Genomic DNA, 9,485 nt, shown 5'->3' on the forward strand with positions numbered 1-9,485 from the left:
TAGCTTCATTCTTTTATGTTCAGTTAACAAAATCTAGATATAACACCTACTCACACAATTTACTTCTTAGGTCACAGAAACAGCCCAGGCTTTGGCTTTCCAATTTCACAACTCAAAAGAAAATCCCCTGGGTTACCAAGACAACATAATCGTTTAGGTATTGCTTTTCCCTGTGTGTAACCTGCAGGTGGCTGAGTGAATGGCTTTATGTTGGGTGTCCACTAGAGCCTTCATCCCAGCATTTCCCCAGCAGTGAGGGAACAGGAACCATCCTCAACTTACAGCTGGAAGACAAGGCACAAAGTGGGGGCATGGTTTGCTTATAGATGACAGTACCAGGACATGTGTGCCGAGAGGCCCTCACCCAAGTGGCTCTGGAGCTGGCTGTAGGTGTGGGGGCTCCAGTTTCCTGGACTGGCTGCTTCCTGTCAAATCTGTAGCTGTCTGAGCTTCCCACTGTGTCCTCGAGCCTCGCCTCTTTGTGCTTCCATGGCCCTTTGGCCTCAACAGCCCTGTCTGCCGAGCTCCTGGGAGAACTGGAGGAGCCCTGTGAGGCCGGCAAAGCTTCCTTCTCCTCCTGAAGGGCACAGGGTGCCTGGCTGCAGCCTCCCCTCCTTCGACAGTCACTGGCCCAGAGGCTTCTGAACTGGTTCATGCTGCTCCAGAGTCTGGTGGAAACCTCGTTCACACAAGAACTCAGCGACTTCCCCACATAGCTGGCTGCTCTGCTGGTGCTCCTGCAGTTTCTCATAAAACCGAGGCTGCTGAGAACAGACAGGAGAGTCCTGGTGTCCTTAGCCGCCCAGGGTGGGCCAGGCTCTGTCCCACTTGCTGTGTGGCTCTTGTGCTTCACCCTTGATTTCTTCTTCCCTGTTTGCTGGTGTCTCATGGGCTTTCACTCTAGTCTCCCTTGTGGAAGTCTTAGGCCTTTTCCTTGCCCTGCAGCCCTGCATATCTGGGGTCCCTGCGTGTTCTCTGATCCAGCCCAGGATGTCCTTCCAACCATGAATGAGCAACCCTGCACGTGGAGAGGCAGGGAGGAGACATCAAGGCTGCAGAGCATCTGTCTCTGAATCTGATGGTCGGGGAGGCTGCTCTGAGGAGGAGCAGCCCAGATGGGGCAAAACTGATTTGAAAAAAGGCAAGAGATCGGTCCAGAGACTCTGAAAAGGGGCTCTTTTTGCCTCCTGAAGGGCCTGGGCATAGAAGTAGACTATCACGGTTGGCTTCTCTTGTCTTTCAGTCTCCTCTGCTCCCCAGGACCTATCACAGCTGTGTGTGTGAGCACAAGTTCACTCATCTCTCCCCTGGTCCCAGCACAGCCTGTGCCTCCCTAGCTGCTGTCTGTCTTCCCTCCCCCCTCATCCTCTGCCTCCCACACGCTCTGTCCCCACTGCTCCTGTCATGAGTCCGTGCTTTCCCCTCCTATCCCTCTGTCCCTCTCTGTGTCTTCCTTTCTTTGTGTCTCTTGTCGCCTCTCAGTATGTTCCTGTTCCTTCTTTCCCCCCACCCAACAGGCCCCCCACTGCCCCTCTCTCTCTCCTTTCCTCTTGGGTTCTTTTGTTCTCTGTCTCCAGACAACTGAACACATCCACTCTGGACCTAGAGGGAACGTGGATCCTTACCCAGCCAGGCGTTTCTGTCACTCTTCTGTGTAACATCCCTGTAGAGGGCCCTCTGTTCAGGGCCCAGGTGTATCTGCCCTTCCTGACAGAGGGATATAGCTCTGTCCTCACACGGGCTCGTCCCTGTAACAACACAGGGGTCTGCTGCTACTGATAGCACCGCTCTAGCTTGGGGTGGGGCAGAGACAGGACCACGGGTATCAGATCAGGGGCAAAGCAAGGCAGGGAGAGGTCAGGCCTCCAAGAGAAGGATCGGGATGGGTAAAGAGCCATATGATGATGTCACTGGACAGAACAAGGAAACAACCCAAGAGAAACTCAATGGACCACGTAAAAAATCTTTCCAGCATCTCCAGAAAAGAAGGGACTTTAGGCTGAGAGTGAGCGCAAGATGAAAGGGGAACTTAAAGAGACAAAAAGTATCCACCATAGCTCACCTGGGCCGCAGCTATGTGGAGCACAGCACCTGTCTCCTGGTCTCCAAGACCCCTCCTCTGAGGAAGGTTCCTGGGAGCCTGCACAGTAAGCCAGGCTAGGGGAGAAAACAGCCACTGTTAGAGGGAGGTCTCCACATAACAGCCACAGAGCAGAGGTTGTGTGGGGTTCCCAGGCCAGCAGCCTCAGCAGTACCTGGGAGCTCATCAGAGATGCATATTCCTGGGCCCCACTGGCATATAATAAATCAGAAACTCTGGGGGTGAGGCCTGGGAATCTGTTTAACACACCCTCAGGTGAGTCTGATGCATAGTCAAGTTTCAGGACCACTGCCACAGCCAATGGCCTGTGTGTTAAGAAGTTCCTTTTACAAGAAAAAAAAAAAAAAAAAAAGAGGGGCTTCCCTGGTGGCGCAGTGGTAGAGAGTCTGCCTGCCGATGCAGGGGACACGGGTTCGTGCCCCGGTGTGGGAAGATCCCACATGCCGCGGAGCGGCTGGGCCCGTGAGCCATGGCCGCTGAGCCTGTGCGTCCGGAGCCTGTGCTCCGCAATGGGAGAGGCCACAAGAGTGAGAGGCCCGCGTACCGCAAAAAAAAAAAGAAAAGAAGTTCCTTTTACCAGATCCCTCCTGACATAATAGCTTTAAAAAAAGGTTTTTTCATTCTAAAGAAATATGTGCATAGTATATTTTTTAAAAATTTTAATAGAATACTTGGGAGCAAGGGGAGGGAATGTCTCATTGCCCAACCACTCAGAGATGACTATAATGCTTTTTTAAAAAATTTATTTATCTAGTTTTTGGCTGTGCTGGGTCTTCGTTGCTATGCGCAGGCTTTTCTCTAGTTGCAGCGAGTGGGGGCTACTCTTTGTTGTGGTATGTGGGCTTCTCATTGCAGTGGCTTTTCTTGTAGAGCACAGGCTCTAGGAGCACGGGCTTCAGTAGTTGTGGCACATGGGCTCAGTAGTTGTGGCTTGCAGGCTCTAGGAGCACGGGCTCAGTAGTTGTGGCACACAGGCTTAGTTGCTCCGTGGCATGTGGGATCTTCCTGGACCAGGGCTCAAACCCTTGTCCCTTGCATTGGCAGGCAGATTCTTAACCACTGCGCCACCAGGGAAATCCCCTATAGTGCTCTTAAAAATACCATGGGAATTCAATTCTTTTTTTTTCAGACCCAAGATAATACATTCTTTTCCAGGTCCCCATCTTCAAGAATAGTACAAAGGAAATGGTACGTTTTGATGACTTATTAGTGGAACTTGATCCCTGGAGAGGTTTCACCACTTGGGAGCAGCCCACAGGTACGGTGAGCTGAGGTTGCAGAACATGGAACACAGTGAGTCCTGCCCCCTTTACTCAGACCCCAAAGCCTCAGAAATCACACACCAAAGAGCACAGATGTTCCCAAGGATGAAAAGTAAATAAATTCTAAATGGCAAAGTTTTCTAACATATTGATAGTGTATTTACTTCACTTAAAAAATACAAAAGCAGGGGCTTCCCTGGTGGTGCAGTGGTTGAGAATCTGCCTGCTAATGCAGGGGACACGGGTTTGAGCCCTGGTCTGGGAGGATCCCACATGCCGTGGAGCAACTAGGCCCGTGAGCCACAACTACTGAGCCTGCGCGTATGGAGCCTGTGCTCCGCAACAAGAGAGGCCGCGATAGTGAGAGGCCCGCGCACCGCGATGAAGAGTGGCCCCCGCTTGCCACAACTAGAGAAAGCCCTCGCACAGAAACGAAGACCCAACACAGCAAAAATAAATAAATAAGTAAATAACTCCTACCCCCCCCCCCAAAAATACAAAAGCAAATAAACTCTTAAGACTGTTTCTCATTTCATCAACAGAAGCTTGCCTTTTTAAACAGCATGAAGACACAGTGCTTTTCTTTAGGATCTGAGTTACATAAAGATAAGGTGGCTTTAAAATAATTACTTAGAAACCTGTAAGGGCAGCTTTGAATTACGCAGAAAAGGCAGCAGTGACCTTTAGATAATCTAGAAATGTATGCAGCCAGAGTACTTCACAGAAAGAGACTTATAAAGATAGAGCCTTGGTCTGTCTGCGCAATGGAATATTACTCAGCCCCAAAAACAAACCAAGTAGTGACACTTCGTAGGCTGGAAACGTGATAAATGAGAGAGGCTAGAAACAAAAGGTCATATATTGTAGGATTCTATTTCTATGAAGTGTTCAGAACAGGCAAATACAAAGAGAGAGAATGAGGAGTTTAATGGGCATGGCGTTTATTTTGGGGAGGATGAAACTTTTGGAACGAGACAGAGGTGGTGACAGTACAACATTGTGACTGTACTAGATGCAACTGAATGGTTCACTTGAGATGGCTAATTTACATTAGGTGATGAATTTGAGATCAATTAAATTTAATTAAATTTTTAATTAACCTTTTTCTAAAAAATTAGGACAAATTTTTTAAAAAGCACTGGAAGAAAGGAAAAACTAATAGGAGAAATGTATTTTGGAAGAGATTAAGCTGGATGGAAGGGGGTTATGTCTTCAAGTTCATGAAGAACCGCTCTGTAGAAGGTGAGGTAATTGTGCTCACCTTTAGTAACACCTGATTCAGAAGCAATAGAATTAAATTGTAATAAGACAGAATTAAGCTAACACATAAAGGATCTCCACCCACATTTTAAGTGCTAGTACCATCAACTATAATTTGAAAACTTGATTTTTGGATGTATCTCAAAGGCATTTAATCTGGAACCCAGGGGCCAACTTGAGCTCCGACCTGCATTTCCAAGAGATGACTGTCCCTCACGCCTTGGGGGAGGGCAGAGGCTTCTGCTTACCTTCTGACTGTCTCCACGGTCTCTGGGGTGAGCTCCGTGACCCCTTCACAGTCCATTCTTCTGGATGAGCCCCCTGTTTCAGGTGGGATCTCAGTGATTCTCTGGCTGCTCCCAAGGAGGCTGTCTCCTTGATGGGCATTTTCAAGTCCTTCCCAGATTCCAGGACCTGAGAACAGACCCCATCATCTGTCACTACAAATTCCTGTCTAAAGTGACAGAGGAGAGGTACTGAGAGGAAGCTGGGGTATCACCTCCCTTACTGCTTCTCATCTCCACTTCCTGCTCTCCCCTTCACCCCCGATGGGTTTCAAATAGCCGTTTTAACCATTACATTCCTGTACTGTTTTCCTTCACATTAAGAGTGTGATCCTGAAATGGTGGTGGATAATAAGGGAGAGATGGTCCACACAGAAATGGCAAGGGGAACGGGGACCAGGATGACTCTTAGCACAGAGGGATTCCCGCTCTGCTTAGGTCCCCTCTCCAAACTCTTAACTTCGTACATGTGCTCCACTGCCCTTCTCCATCCATCCTGGTTATTATTAACAGTCTCCAAACCATGGATATTAAATTAACTTCCCCCATTTCTAATGCATCAACACCATACTGCTTTCCCCTCCAAATTATGTCAAAACCTCTCAATCCTATGAAATTTCACCGACACCCCCTTCACCACTCTTCCTCCTACAGCTGGTGTGCACATCCGCCTCCTTGCTGGGAAACGCAAGCACATCCTGATCCAGCCATGCAGACTCAGGCGCCAGCGGGCTGCTTCCTGCTCTGGCCACAGTCACGTTCAGGCTGGCACTCCTCTGACCCACACTCCTCCGTTACTCGTTGCCTCTCCCAGATTTCTGACCTGGATTTCAGCCACCTTCTTCCCACAGAATCTCCCACAACTGAAGCCCTCATGTTTCTTTTCCTTCTCCTGTGCCTTTCACACCCCCCTTCTCCCAAAATATACAAGACGTTACACTGAGTGGATCTCAGACCTAGTCCTTATCTCTACAAGTAGGTATTCTGTGAAACTCATCACTGTCCCAAACTGACCTCTTAATTCAGGCAGCACGGACCGGCTCTAATACGACTTTGTTTAGTGTACAACACATGACACACTCCTTCAAGGAACCTTCTAGCAAGAGAGATTAGATTTAAATTCAACAACATCTCTAATTTTCCTGACCTGCTGAGTGAAGGATTGTTGTCCTTTTCCTCGCCTTGTTTTGGAGAGTGTTATCTCACTTTAATTAGTGACTCCAAGGTTTCAGTGAATATATGAATGTCTAAGTTATTTCAGCAAATGAGAAATTCTTCCCATAGACCAAGGGCATAGGACCAAGGCAGGATAGCTAATACTTTCTGGGCAGCAGACAGCTTCTGGCATTTCTCAGCTAAGCGCCTCTCCAGTAACTGGATTCTTGTGCTCCTCACACCAACTTCTTCATGACTAAAACCACAAGGTTCTGACTGCCTTTTCTCACCTGCTGCCCAGGTGCTCTCTGTACATCCTCAACCAGAGCCACAGCTTCGTCACCATTTTCTGGACACTGCTCCCTCACCCAGCTCTGGATCTTTTCTGGCAAGATGGTCAGAAACTGCTCCAAAACCAGCAGCTCCAGGATTTGCTCTTTTGAGTGTGTCTTAGGCCTCAGCCACTGACAACAGAGTTCCCAGAGTTTGCTAAAAGCTTCATGTGGACCAGCTACCTCCTGGTAGCAGAACTGCCGGAAGCGCTGGCGGGAAGCTTCATAGTCAGGGCCGTTGTTGTGCAGGGCTGATTTCTGTCCCTGTGTGGAGTCCTTGCTTGGGGACGGGTGTGCCTGGGAACTCCTTATGGCAGCCATGGTTTGCTTCAAAGAACTGGCTCACTGGTTGCCACTTCCATCCTGCAGATCAGATTCCATCTCTTTTCTTATCACTGGGAAGCGGGTCTCCTGGATACCAGTGAAAAGTGTGTCTTTCTGGAATCAGAGACATGAGCATTTCATAGACATGCAGACTCAGACGCACACTTGAAAAAGGCTCAGTGAGGCTGAAAAGAATCGAAAAAGACAGCATGAAACCATCCCATATTCCTCCACTCTAGTTCTTATGGTTTATTTCTATCCTTTTCCTTTACTCCCTCTTCAATCCAAGCCAAGGAGCCAAAGTACTAAAAATATCAAAAAACATAGTTTTCTCCCTAACCAAATTTCTGTGGATGAATTCCCCAAATTGTTCCTCAGTGTAGTCCAGCTGTTTCTTCTCGTGTTCCCCACGTGCCTGGGTCTTGTCTCTGCCCTCCCTACCCTCTGAAGCCTGGACCCAGCCTCCCAATTGCCACCTTTTCTTAAGGAGGGAAAAGTATTAATCTCTTCATCACTATCACACCGTCCTCCCTCCCACCACCACCACACACACAATGAGGATGAGAAATGATTGCTCTGGTTTGCTTTTATTTTCCAGCATTCCTTCCCACTTCTGACAGCAGCATCTTCTCCGTTTATGAAAAGGCCCCTCTCTGTTTTCATTGTCTCTGGTAGGGCTGTTCATTACAGTACCCTTCCCCCAACCCCAGGACTTGGCAACTCACATAGGCTGGGCCTGTCAAAATTCTCTGGGATTTTACATACAGTTGGGGTGAAAAAAGTTGCGAATTTCCTGGAAATTGCTAAATTCGGTGGATGTAAGACTGGAGCTTTCTGCATTTAATGTCCCACTCTCCATTCCATTCTTTCTCCTCCAGAGGCCTGAGTCTCTTTTACAGGAGTAAAGAAATTACTTTTAAAAACATGGATTCAGGTTGCCTTTCTTACAAAGTACTTAAACTGCCTTCACTTGTATTCTCTTTACATTTCATTGAGGCAGGAGGGGCTAGAAATAGAGAAAGCAAAGGTATTACTGTGAACAGTCCTTTTTAACGAAAAAGGAGCATCACAGAGCATAGTTTCTCAGCAGCAAGGCCAGGACTAGAACCTGTACTCCTTTCCTTACACATTTTCAGAAATCCCACACCTCCTCTGGATGAAGAATAATTTAATGAGCGCTCTCCTAGTTACATGCAGAAGGCGGAGCCTGCACTCCTCTTGACCCCTAATATCCCATTCATCGTTAATTTTAAAATACTCCTCTCTCAAATATGTGTTTCTCTCTGGCGACAACCCAAACACTCAGCAGAAAGCAGGATGAGGATGGGGAGTCGGGCTGATTCACTTTTCATTCGGCAAGGATGCCCTGAGTACTCCAGTGCACTCGGTGCTAGGGTTAGGTCCTGTGGCTGAAGTGGACTAGGAAACTAGTCCGCGGGCTCCCGCTCCCGTCTCCCGGGGGTGAGACGGGCAGGGCCACAGGCCGGAGAGAGTCCGCGCTGGGGCACAGGGATCGGGACAGCCCTGGCCGGCTCGGGTGGGCCGGGGCGAGGGGCCGCGGCACAGGAGGGTGACCGCCGAGCGTGCGAGGGGCGCCCTGACCTGGCCCAACTGCCTCTGAGAGGACTGCCAGCAGCAAGCCCCCGGCCGCCAAGAAGCGGAGCACTCACCGGACGCACTCACTCGCAACTCCCCAAACTCGCTCGGCCGCCGGGCCGGAAGTCAGCACCGCGAGCCCCCGTGCGGATCCGCCCACTGCGCTTGCTCGCGAGTCTTGCCAGCGGACTACAACTCCCGGAGTGCACTGCGACGGCGGGGCGCCGTTCTCGCCAGCATCGACAGACCCAACAGCCGATAGATGAGAGAGAACGCCCCCGAAGAGCCAATCCCTCTGCGGAGGAGGCGCGCTCTCCCGTGGCACAGTTTCGCGGCAGCCTGTGGGAGTGTCCGCGACTAGCGGCTTCTGCCCCGCCCCCAGCCTTGGCTCCTGGGTTCTGGATCCCGGGTCCCCAGAGAGGTGAGTCGGCTGCAGGTGGGCTTGTGGAGCGGGGCTGTCGGCGGTGCTGCCGTCGCAGGCGCCACCCCCGGCTCGCACCCGGCCACGTAGTTGAGCCGCGCGCTAGGGTGCTGCAGCTTCGCCAAGCCCCCGGCCAGCTGGGGCGCGGAGTCGGAGCCGGGCGCCCTCGGAGGCCGGAGCGGCTGGGCCTCGGAGCCTCGGGGGTGAGCAGCCGCCGCGCCTCCGTGTACCTTGCTCGCTAGCAGGAGGTTTCCGCTAACTCACAACCCCCAGCGTGCGCCGTGGCCTGCCTGGGCTCGCCCTGTAGCGCCCGGCGAGATGCTGGAGGTCGGCCTGTGGAGGATGCGGGGGAGCTGGTGCAGGCTACCTGGATGACAGCCTGAACTTTTCCCAGGGATTCCTGCCAGCCCATTAGGTCACGTTGCGCATTTTCCTCTGAGATCTCTTGTGCTTGCCGCTGAAATAAAAGCGGTATTTCCCCCAGTTTCCTTTTAGGACATTATGACTTTTCTCCTTTGCAAGACAGTTCAAGAAACTGGCAGAAAAACAAACTCTTCCCACTCTCAGGGACTGTGTTGTCTTCAGGAGTTTGGGGTCAAGTCCAGCGAATGAGGAGGCTCTGTTTGCATCCTTTCCTCTCCAGTATCCTCAGAGGACCTTCGTTTCTAACATCTTTCTAGCATTCAGGGCCATGATCCCGAAGCCTTGAGCTGTTTACAAGGAGAGAGAAGCTGTCTCCTGAGCCCCAAA

Source organism: Hyperoodon ampullatus, assembly GCF_949752795.1.
Source record: "Hyperoodon ampullatus genome assembly, chromosome: 14".
NCBI lineage: Eukaryota > Metazoa > Chordata > Mammalia > Artiodactyla > Ziphiidae > Hyperoodon > Hyperoodon ampullatus.